We start from the raw sequence: 11602 nt of genomic DNA on the forward strand, positions 1-11602 counted from the left end.
CACGTGCAGCCGAGCCGCTGGCAATTAATTAAAGCAACCACATGCACCGCTCCGCCAGCTTGTCAGGCCTGCCAGTCATCAGAGCGCCGTGACAATGATCTGACCATCACCGGCTTAATTGGCATTCGGAGGACATCCTCTCCTCCTCACTGTAGGCTAAATAAACACACAGGCAGGCAGGATGCAACCTTCAGTCCTCGTTTCTCTTGATCAATAACGCCGCAACATCGCGTCTGACACGGAGTAACAGCTGCAGGAGCACCCTTCAACCTCCGTGTGATGCGTTGACTGAGCAGGTTTGTACTTTTACCCACATTGACGGCAGACGAGCTGCAGAGATCAATTAGAAACCTCTGCTGAAGGACAGTCTGGGAGTTTGAATTCAAAGGAACAGTCTCGCTCAGCGGCTCTGCCTGCCTGGTTTTATATCTCTGTGTGCAGTCTGAAGGTAGCTGACTCGTGAGATTTGCCTCGTTTAGCTTAATTATTTGCAAGATCAAGCTGCAGTTTGATCCATAACAGCTTCTGGACCTCTGGGGTAGCTTTTAGGGTGCTTTCCATTCAGCTAATCACCCCCCCGTCCTTGCTCCTCCATCCTCCGGCACGTGACCCGGATGCTGATGGAGGCGTCTTGGAGGAGACGGAGCGCTCCGGGCGAGAAAACCACAGGTGTATCTCATGCAGGGGTTTTTTGTTTCTGTGTAACCAGATGGCAACGGGCCTACTTTCAGAGTCAGCTGACCCGATGGGGCAGCAGAAGGAGCAGCCACCTGCCGAGGAAGAGGAGATCTGGCAAACAGAAACGACGTTTGCTCATAAAGTAAAAATGTTTTCTGAATCAGTGAGTCCTGAAACACTTTTAGCCAAAAAGCTCCTCTTTTCCTTTTCTTTTTGTTCCAAGCATCTTGGCTCCTTTAGGAAAACCGAGGTCCAAATATTTGTCCTGTACAGCTTCACAGTCGCGGTTATTATTAGCCTGACAATATCAGCCCACTACTGCGGGAATTTTATTTTATTTAACTCGTTCTGTGATCGATCAATATTAACTGTGTATCGGTGTAATTTCTGTGCCAACATTTAGGTTTCAAAACACAGGCAGCAGGTGTTTTTTCCTTTTCAACTGTATTCTTTCTGCACATTATGGGACAGTTTAGATGCTGAGTAGTTGTCGTCTGCTCAGAACGAGACTGCAGGGAGGAAGGAATCATCAGTTAGTGTTCACATCCGGTGACATGATTCTGTTTTACGTCCAACATCATCTCTTTCTTTCATGCATAGCTCTGTTGTATCATTTCTGCTGTATTTTTGGGCGGTGGTGGAGTCACCGCTGTCGGTGTCTCAGCCGTGAACATAATGCTATTTTCAGGTTAGCCTATTCATGTGAGTGCTTCTGTACATGCTGTAGGACACCGTATATGAAAGAGGACATTCTGCCTGTTTTCCTCCCACCTGTGACACCGTTTGCAGATATGAATGAATGGAGGAGGACGTCAGTGTGGATGGGACATTCTTTGCCTCAATGCTGACAAAAAGTTACCTTTAGCGTAGGCAGAAAACAAGCCGTGTTCCTCCTTTCTTTCCGCTGTTTGTTGTGTATCAGCCTGCTCTGTATCTGGTAAAACATTTCATCCTGTGTATATTTTCTGTTGTTATCTCATTGCGTCGCTGTCATGTCAGCTTCAACATCCTCACCAATGCTGCTGCACAGAGGTGAATTTGTTTGTGTAAAACTTACCGTCCAATTAGTGACGAGAACTTTTTACTTTTCCTCGCCACTGTCGCCAAGTGCTTGCTCATGGGGGAATTGTTGGTTTCTCTGTAGATAAAAGAGCTTGGTCTGTACCAGCTCTATATGGAAAGTGTCCTGAGACAACTTCTGTTGTGATTTGGCGCTATACAAATAAATAAAATTGAATTGAATTGAATTGAATTTACTGCACGAAATGAAGTTAAATCCCCAAAACAGACCAGGAAGAATGGCTGAGTGCAGAGAAAAGAGAAAGAAGAAGAAGAAGACTTATTTTGATGTACTCGTGCCAGCAAGCATGTTAGCGGCTAGCTTGCCAGCTTCTGTAGTTTAGCAGTCCGTCCTGAGAGTTTTCACTTCTTCATCAAACCTCTTATTTCTTAAAGATTCATTTTGCTGTGCTTCTTTCTCACCAGAGCTTCAGACCCTACACTTTTCAGTCCACGTCAGTTATCACCACAACAGTCTGTCCACCATTGCTGAGATCTGCTAACACGTTAGCATCATGAGCATGCACCACAGGTTTTGAACAAACTTCCTCTGAAGAGAAAACAGAAAATTATCCCCCAAACTGTGTGAAGCTGGAGCCACTTAGCTTAGCATGGCTATTACCTGGCCAGAGGTGAACTAGAGGAGACTGGGCCAACAGGAAGTCACTGCATCTGGCCAAGAACTGGTCTGCAAGACTATCCCTCTTAAAACCACAGCTTGTTGATTTATGGTTTGCGTACAGACTAAACAAATAAGATATAAGTCGAGTCAAGTGTAAGTTCCACTGGCTGCACTGGTTTCTACCTGCTTGCCAAGTCTGAGTCACGTCCACCTTTTTCTTCTTCTGTGGATGTTTATTTACTCACACATATGTGAGCAGACAAAGACATCAGTGAGGATCCTGTCAATCACGGGCCTTCGGCCTTCTAGCCGTCAACCCGGACGCACGGAAAGGACGCCTTTTCTCCCCCAGCGCGCCTCCCTCGCCGCCTTCAGTATGAATGAGTGGTAAAAACACAGAGCACTTACATTCCTGGAAAATTAGGTCAGCAGCTGAACGAAGCAAAGAATCCAAATGGGACGGAGGCTGAGATGAAAGCCGGCACACTTCTGTGGAAATTTTCCCTGCTCCTGTCGACTTTTACATCACAAAACATCCACCACCTGGTACCACTTCAGGCTGAAAAGAGAGCAATTGGGGGTGGGGAGGGGAGGGGGGGGGTCTTTTTCTTCTGTACAATGTGAAGCATCAGCAGCGAGTGTGTGACTGTCGTGTAATTGTGTTCATAAGCACTGACGGCGGACAGACACATTCCTCAAGCATGCAGTGTTTTCAGCGAGTCAATAAAGGTGATTGTGATTCTTCTCCTGCCGGGATCAGACTCCTCGAAGGATGCAACATCCCCATCGCCCCCCGTCCTCCCCCTCCTCCCCCATTATATAAAGACTGTGCTTCCTGTGCTTCCATGGGAGCTTCTAATTGCCCATTGTGCTTGCTGCTCTGCTGTCTGGGTGATGTGCAGTGACAAGCCGCATCCTCAAAAAAAAAGTGATGTGCGCTCCCGAGGTTCTCCCGGAAGAGCTTTATCTGTCTCTCACATGACTCCCCTTCAACACAAATCTCCCACAATCCTCCCCCCCAGTGTCTGCTGTACTGTAAAGCGCGTATGTCAAGTCGACGCGTAATGTATGTCGAGTGGAAAGTGAGCATTAAAGCCGTGTTCCCAGGGCAACCGCATGAAAAAAGTTGAGCAATTTGTCAGTTGTTCTCGCCGCTCATCCACAGAAGTTTGCTCAAAGTTGTTCTCGGGAGCTGTGAGCCGTTTTCCGTCTCCACTCAAATGAGTTGGGAAGTCTGGGAAGACGCAACGCGAGAGGGAGAAGCACTCTATTATCTCTGCAGCGGGACGTCAGCGGTATTCTCAGGCTGGAACAGTCTCGTACAAATCAGCGACAGCCCACATCGTTCCTTCACTATTTGCCACCTGCTTTGTTCATTCACATAATAAAATCATGCAGCACTAATGCTGTAAATATCTGAGCTGAACTGCTCAAACCAATGTGACAGATTCTGCAGATCACTCTTAAATTTAAAGGAATATTTTGGAAAATACACCTTTCTGATATAGAGTTGATGACTTCTCTCATATCTGTCTGTTCAATATGACACCACAGCCAGTTAGCTTAGCTTAGCATACACACTGGAAGCAGGGGGGAACAGCTAGCCTGGCGAGCACCTCTGAGGTTCACTAGCTTCATATTTACCAGACAAATTTAAGATTAGCATCTCAACTATATTCTCATCTAACTCTCCAAAATGTTGAACTTTTCCTTTAATAACAAAGGCGATGGGAGTCTTATCAAACAAGAAAGCTGCTCTTTCATTTGAACTAAATTAAATAAAACTGTTGACAGTCACACTCCCTTTGTATCTTCAGATATTCAAAATATTTCAATAAAGTTTTTTTAACCTTTATTTAACCAGGTGAGTCCTGCTTACATTAGGAACTCCTCCTGCAAGGGAGACTCGGCCAAGACTGCAGACAGTAGCTGACAAAACCATCAGGCGGCGGATAAAACACGACTAGATAAGAATATTAAATTAAGGCTAAAAGTAGGCTAGGTCTCCTCTTGGGGCAGTTTTTGAAGCCTCCATACAGCTTCCTGTGAAATGAGACAGGAGAATGGAAAGGTCTAACTCTGACGAGAGCAAAGAGACTCCATGAATGAATTCAGGTCGTTTGAACTCGAGACTTTTTCCTGGGCAGGAAACAAAACCAGCTCCAGAACTGACTCCAAACAAAGTAAATCAATGGAGTCCATTAAGGAGGGGCGCTTTCTCCTCTGTTGCAGTACAACTTTGTGATTGAGGCTGATTGCACACGATAGTTTCCAACTCTGCGAGCTGACAGGACGGAGTGAAAGCTGCAGTACACAGCTCACCGCCGTACAATGTGTTTGACTGGAGACGCTCAGTCAAAGCTGGTCTGCAGTCCTTCGCTGCAAAATGAGGCAGGACTTGTCGACCTGTTATGACGTACGTCGTGTTCGGTGCACACATGCAGACTTTGGAGGATTCAGCACCTGAACTGGGACCAGCAAACGTAGTCTGAGAACTGGTTTCATGTGAAAAGGGTCATGGCAGCTTTTGTCCAGTGGTCTTTTTTTATCCACCAGCCGTACATCCTGTACGCTTGCTGTTGCCAAGAAACCGTCACGAACCAGTATGAAAATAAGTAAGTTGTAGTAGTAAGTTGAAACGTATTGAAGCTTTTAAGCACTCGAGCATTGGGAGGACAGCGTAATGACATGCAGTGAATTACACAATGAAAGCAAACAGGGCTGCAGCTTCCACCGAGGAAACTGAGGTCACGGCCTCAGTATTATTTCTAGGAACCTGGAGGGTTTAAAGGTCCTGTGGTGCCACTAACTAATGCCACTGTTTGGTTTGTCCACTCTGGGATACTGTACCAACATGGCTGCTGAACATGGTGGACAATTATTCTTATTTTCAGGTGATAATACAGTAATGAAAACCATACATATAACCATGAATATTCATACCCCTGTTATACCCATAAATCCAGCACACTGGTTTATATTCACATATTATTAGTGATGCTGTTTTTCAGGCCGAATCTTTTATTTGTGTGATTCTGATGAAATAAAATCAATAGGTTTTAGTTTTTGAATAACATACATGTAGGCAGGGCTTTGAAACAACATGCAGATACACAAAATGAGTTTTCTTTTAAATATGCAGAAAGTTTGATTGAGTTCAGTTGGTGGCTGGTCAGAAAGAGTTGGCAGGGCTCTGCTGGGGGAAATTTGGACTCATGACCTCAGTGTTTTTTAAAATCCCACAACAGCCCTGATGTCAACTGCTGCTGAGAACATGCAACAGTGCAAACTGTAGAGAAAAAAACACCATGACAAAACAATTGAGGTCAGCAGTGTGCAGAGAACAGCAGTGAACATGAAGAGATGCCGAAGGACGCCGAGGTTAAGTCAGGCAGCTGCAGAAAAAAGCAAACGAGCGACTGTACAGCATCCACGATTCGTCCTGGTTCTCGAATCCAGCAGACTGGAATTAAAGCTCATCTTTTAAATTAGTGTAATCAGTGAACCTCTCTCAGTGGCTCATCGGAGGGATCTGCCCCGTCCCCCATCTGCTCCCTGCCAATTCCACTCCAGCGCTGCCTCTGGCCTGCGGACTGATAGGACCCCGCAGGCCTGGCACCAGGTTCAGCCACCATGATGAGGACATTTACATTTTAAGCATTTGGCTGATGCTCACATCGAGAGTGATTTACAGTTAGCAGGACCTGAGGGCAGAGACTGACCTTGTGTGAATCACTGGTCCTCTTTGTTTTATGATCTAAGCTGTGGCAGAGTGTGTACAGTCATGTTCTGTGTTCACCGTTATCAGACATCAGGATAGGAGCTGGACTTTTCCCACAACATCATACGTTTAAACATCTCGTATCTCTGGCCTGAAGTTATCAACAGGAGCAGGAACACAATGAAATGTGTTGCTAAGGCCTGACTAATGAACATGTATATGAGATCAGTGTACTAAGAGTTACTCTATTTCATGGTTCATGGTGGAAAAAGGATAAAGGGTTGCGTGAACTACTCCCACACCAGTGACTCTACTGTACTCTGTACATGCAGTATTTACAACATGATAAAATAAACAATATATGGTCCAAAGGGACTCCTCTATAATTCAAAATAAAAGCCTATTGTGATGCTGGCTTTCATGCCAGAGAGTCTATGTAACTTCTACTGATTAGCCGGCACTATGGCCACAAGAGAGCATTACATGAAAAACACCTACACACTGAATATCCAAAGACTTTCCTAAAATAGTCACGGCGGGAGAACAGATCAGGCCAAGCCCGCAGGAGCAGCACTGGGCTGATTCTGGTGTAGTGGCCAAACTTTATCTGTAACATCATTGTAAAACAGATTCAGCAATGATGTTTTGCATTATTACAGTTTGAGCCCTAAAAATTAAGAAGTCCAGAGGAGCAGCTAGCAGCTAGCACTAACGAACCAGATGGTATCAGTGACCACGATACTGGCTCCACAAAGGGACTCCCCACCAGTCAGTCAGATCTGAAGAAGCCCATTGGATTAAAAAATGTTTTTTAAGTTGGGTTAGTTACTCAGTATTATCTAGCCAAAGTAGCTAACATTAGCTAACATTACCCTTAGTTAGGTTAGCTATCATTGCCTCACATTACCCTTACCTAACGGTGGCTATGTTACCCTCAGTAATGTAAGCTAATGTTATCATTGGCTAACACGACCTTATGTTTGCAACCACTGGTTAACGTCACATTTAGTTATGTTGTTAACGCAGGCTAACATGACCCATAGTACTCTACCTCATGTTATCGAACATTAGCTAATGTTACACTTTGTTACTGTCTGTAAGCTAACATTGGCTAACTTTGCCTTATGTTTGCTAACATTGGCTAATGTTACTCCTAGTCATGATACTTAACATTAGCTTACATTACCCTGAGTTATGTTAGTTCCCATTACCTCAATTTACCTTGAGTTATATTAGCTAACAATGGCTACTACTACTAGTAACCTACTTCAAACCTTAACTTAAATATCCCTTTCAAAATTCCAGACATGTTTTATATAAACTTCATCATTTATGGATTATTTGAAAAGATAGAAATTACTTTCAACCTTCCTGTATTATCAGATATGTCCAGGGTGTCTCCTGATGACCACTACCTGCTGGCACCAGTTTCAGGCCTGCAAGGAAAAAGTGCTTTCCACCACCTTCCATCACCTTCAGCTCAAGATCAGAGGAGGATAAGAGGATAAAGAGTAATGTCTTACTAAATCATCACTTTTCTGAGAGTACTGTTCGACCTTTTATAAGACACTGCTGTAGCTCTGCTGACAGTCAAGTCTCTTGTTGATAATGATGCTGGTTGTTGAAGTTTGTCTCTGTTATATACAGTGTTGACATGTTTTAACAGCAGGTCATCAGCTTGTTTACCTTTTCTTTAATCAAGTAAGAGTAAATGAACACATAAGTTAATATAAAGCAAACACACATGGACCAGTGGTGTAAAGTACTTAAAGTTTTTTCTTTACAAATATACACCAGAATTGAGTATTAAAGTTTGCTTTTCTTGTTTAGAAACCTGTTTAAACCCAAGAATTATGTTTTTCATAATTGTAGAGCTGACCTGCCGAGATCTAGAAACTCATTTTAAACCACCGGGTTGAGAGGTTTAGCTGATATAACTTTTTTTTTTTTTTTTTAACAATTAATGAATCTGAATGTAGGACTTTCACTTTTACATTGAAGTATTACTACTTTACTTAAATAAAGGACCTGAATACTAAAACTACTGATATGGACATACAAACCTGCAAGCAACCACTCACACAAACAAATACACAGAACCTGAAAAGTGATAAGGCATCTGCTGACTCATCCCTCGACTGACCATCTGACCGCCGCCTTCGATTCACACTCCAATTGGCGAGACTCCCCAGGCCCTTTTTCTCCCCAAGGCATTTCTTTCTAAAAAGACGGGAGGGGATGCTGATGAAAATTTAGCCGATGAACACTCCCCACCTTCCGCCTCAACTGCTATCACCCAATCAAATCCCCCTTTCAACCTCGGCTCGATGAGGAAGAGATAGAAGCTAAGGTGACCTCGTTCTGAATGAGGCCGGCGAGGCTGTATAATTGGATGCACTCTGACGTGAGATTGAGTTTATCCTAGGTAAAAAAAAAAAACTGACCTGCTTTCCTGGAGTCTGTGCTCAGAGATGGATGTTTGTGAATGAGAGTAATCACTTTACAGAGGCTGAGATGGGGCTCAGAGGCAACAATCAGTATCCTGTGTTTACCTCGCCGCGAGGTAAGCACAGCAGAGGTCGACCTCTTCTTCAGTTACCGTTGAGTCCTGTGAAGGATGCGTCCACACAGCTGTTCTGTCATCTGTGTTTTTAGGCGTTATGGCTCCATGGATGCCAACATCAGTCCACCACTTTGGTCCAGACTGAAATATCTCAACGTCTATTACAAAAGATTACGTTCATGTTCCCCAAAGGAACATTAGTGCAGTTCAGGGGTCCACCAAGCCACCCGATGAAAAAGCAATTTATTAGTAAAATCAATCAATTAAAGGCTGACCCAGTGATGCACCCTGGCACCAATAAGACAGGCAGTCAATATGACATAAAACCATAAATCTAAGAGGCTACAGTCATGTTAGCTGCGAGGCTAATGCTTACATTAGCATGCTAATATGCTATTTATCTACTAATGAGGAATAAAGTGCAGCTGAGGATGGTGGCGAGGAAAATTTGTTCTGCAGGAATTTGGCCCCAAAAACATCTCCAATTAATTAAAATGATGAATTAGCATGTTAGCATGTTGACGTTAGCATTTAGAGTTGCCGGCATGTCTTCAGACTCTTGTTAATACGTTTATTTTTGTGCCGTATTTTCTGTCCATCTCTTTTACTTCTTTCTTTATTTCCTCCCTTCTGTATAACCCCTCTCCTGAAAAGTACTATACAAATAAACTTTACTTACTTACTCACTAAAGAGGACGTGGGAAAAGGGGATTAAAATGTGCTCTGAGTATCTTCGATTACAGGGAATTACAGATAAAACAGCCTCTCCTTGTCTGATTATCTGTTAGCATTTAAAATGAATGCTTTAATGGTATCCTGCTTCTAAAGTTATTGCTCTCTGATGTAGTTTAAATGAGTGCGGTGGCCCACAGCTTCTTTGTCTTTGAAGCCAAGTTGAAATAAATTCAGGGAATATTGCAGGAGAGGTCGGATCAAACACACACCTCAGCAAAATCTGGCTTGTGCAAATAAGCTTATTTCCACATTAAAATAAAGGATGAATAAAATATAGTTCCCACATTAACAGTCTGTGTCTGTGTCCAGTTTTTCTTGAAGTTTATTTTCAGAGGGTGAAACATTTGGCCATGAAGCAGCCAGTGATTGTAGCTCTACTTAAAAATACATTTTCATCCCTTTTGAAGAAGTTAAAGGATACAAACTCGGCACTGTACTTCATGTACCTGGTGATGTTAAGAAGTACTGTTATGCAAACCTGACTGAAAGAACAAGCCTGAACACTGACAATAAAGAGTTTGCAGTGGTGGAAAGTACATTTACTCAAGTACTGCACTTAAGTACGAATTTGTATTTTACTTGAGTATTTTACACGAACTTAATACTTGTACTCTACTGCAGCTCAGAGGCAAATACTGTTTTTCAGATTAAAATATTCACATCCTTCCTGTCCAGTGAAAACCACATATCTCCAGATGTGTTAATGTTGAACGTTTGCGCTGAACTGAAGGATGAATTCTTCCTTTATGTCTCCTTCTTCAGCTAAATAAACTCTTTAAAAAGCCTCTCGGATCAGCAGAAAATGCATCGTCACAAAGCTGAAAACAGGCTGTTTTTCTGAGCTCGACAAGCTTTTTGAAGATACGTGGTTCTCGAAGGACGGCCACGCTGCAAACATGTGATGATGCATTGCTGTAGATTAAACCAGCCAACAGGATATAAAGCAGTACAAATGAGCACTACACTACTTAAGTAATGTGAATACTTGTTTCACCACTGGGTTCTTGAACTCAACTCGAAGCACTGGACCTGAAAATTGACACCAGTTCTGTGTCTAGTTGAAGAAAAAACTAGGATGAAACTTTCTTTCACGCAGTTGAACGACGCCTGCAGCACACTGTGTCTCAGTTAATGATTTGACAAGTCTCTCTGCCATCATGGCCAAATCTGACAAATCTCCAAAGACGTAAATGTTGCAGGGTCTGATCTCGGGATAAGACCACATTGGCGGACTAAGCCGAGCAGCTCGCCACATGAAAGACCTCCGAGGACAACGGCAGCAGTTCCAGCATTAAGAAGCTTTCAGTCCGCACAGTTTCTGTCTCTGTATCTCACTCTGCAGACACACACTTCCTCCACGCTTCACTACGCTTCATTCTTTGTCTCCAGAGCCAAATATCCTCCCTCTTGTAACTCCTCCTGTCTTCCTCTCACACTTTCTGATCCCTCTCTCTCTCTCTCCCTCCCTAATTAATTCTCTCATCTTTCTCAGGCTGTGGGTGATCGATGATCTCTCACTAATTTAGTTGGCAGCACATACAGCGCGAGTTGGACGCTATCTGGTGGAGCTGGTGGTGGTTACATGGCGGCGGGGGCCCGTGTGAGGTGTATGAAATGAAGCGACCTCTGAATATATACGAGGCTGTATTAACATCCCTGTCGCAGCCTGGAAATGAAGCAGAAATTGAATTTTGAGGCAGACCGCTTCCTTTTTCATAAGGCTGACCTTCAATTCTGGCGCTAAGTGGAGATGGATGAATATATTATATATTGTGTACACAGAGAGCGGCCACACTCACAGACCAAACTGCATTACCTTCTGTGGAGGGTTTTGGACATTTCTGCACAGCCTCCTGCAGCATCCACAGGTCTAATGACCTTCTTATGAGGTGATCTCCAGGGAGAAATTTCATGCATTTTGAAATGAACCAAACCATGACAGTAAATGTGTGCACTTTCACACCTGGATGGCGCCTCTGCCCATTGGCTTCATTTCCTCCCCACCTCTGATTCCAATTCAGCTCCACTAATCCATGATGGAGGCACAGCAGGGTCTCCAGAAATCAGTGACTGGGTCAGATATTTCCTATCCATGAGGGATTATCTAAGCCTGCCTCCGGAAAGTAGAGAAAGAAGAAAAAACTCCATATCTTGTGTTAACAGGCCCCAAAAAGCAGGGGGGAGATCAAGTTTTCCCTCGCTGTTGAGGTTTTTCATTGCAGTT

This window comes from Chaetodon trifascialis, chromosome 18 (assembly GCF_039877785.1).
Source record: "Chaetodon trifascialis isolate fChaTrf1 chromosome 18, fChaTrf1.hap1, whole genome shotgun sequence".
Lineage (NCBI taxonomy): Eukaryota > Metazoa > Chordata > Actinopteri > Chaetodontiformes > Chaetodontidae > Chaetodon > Chaetodon trifascialis.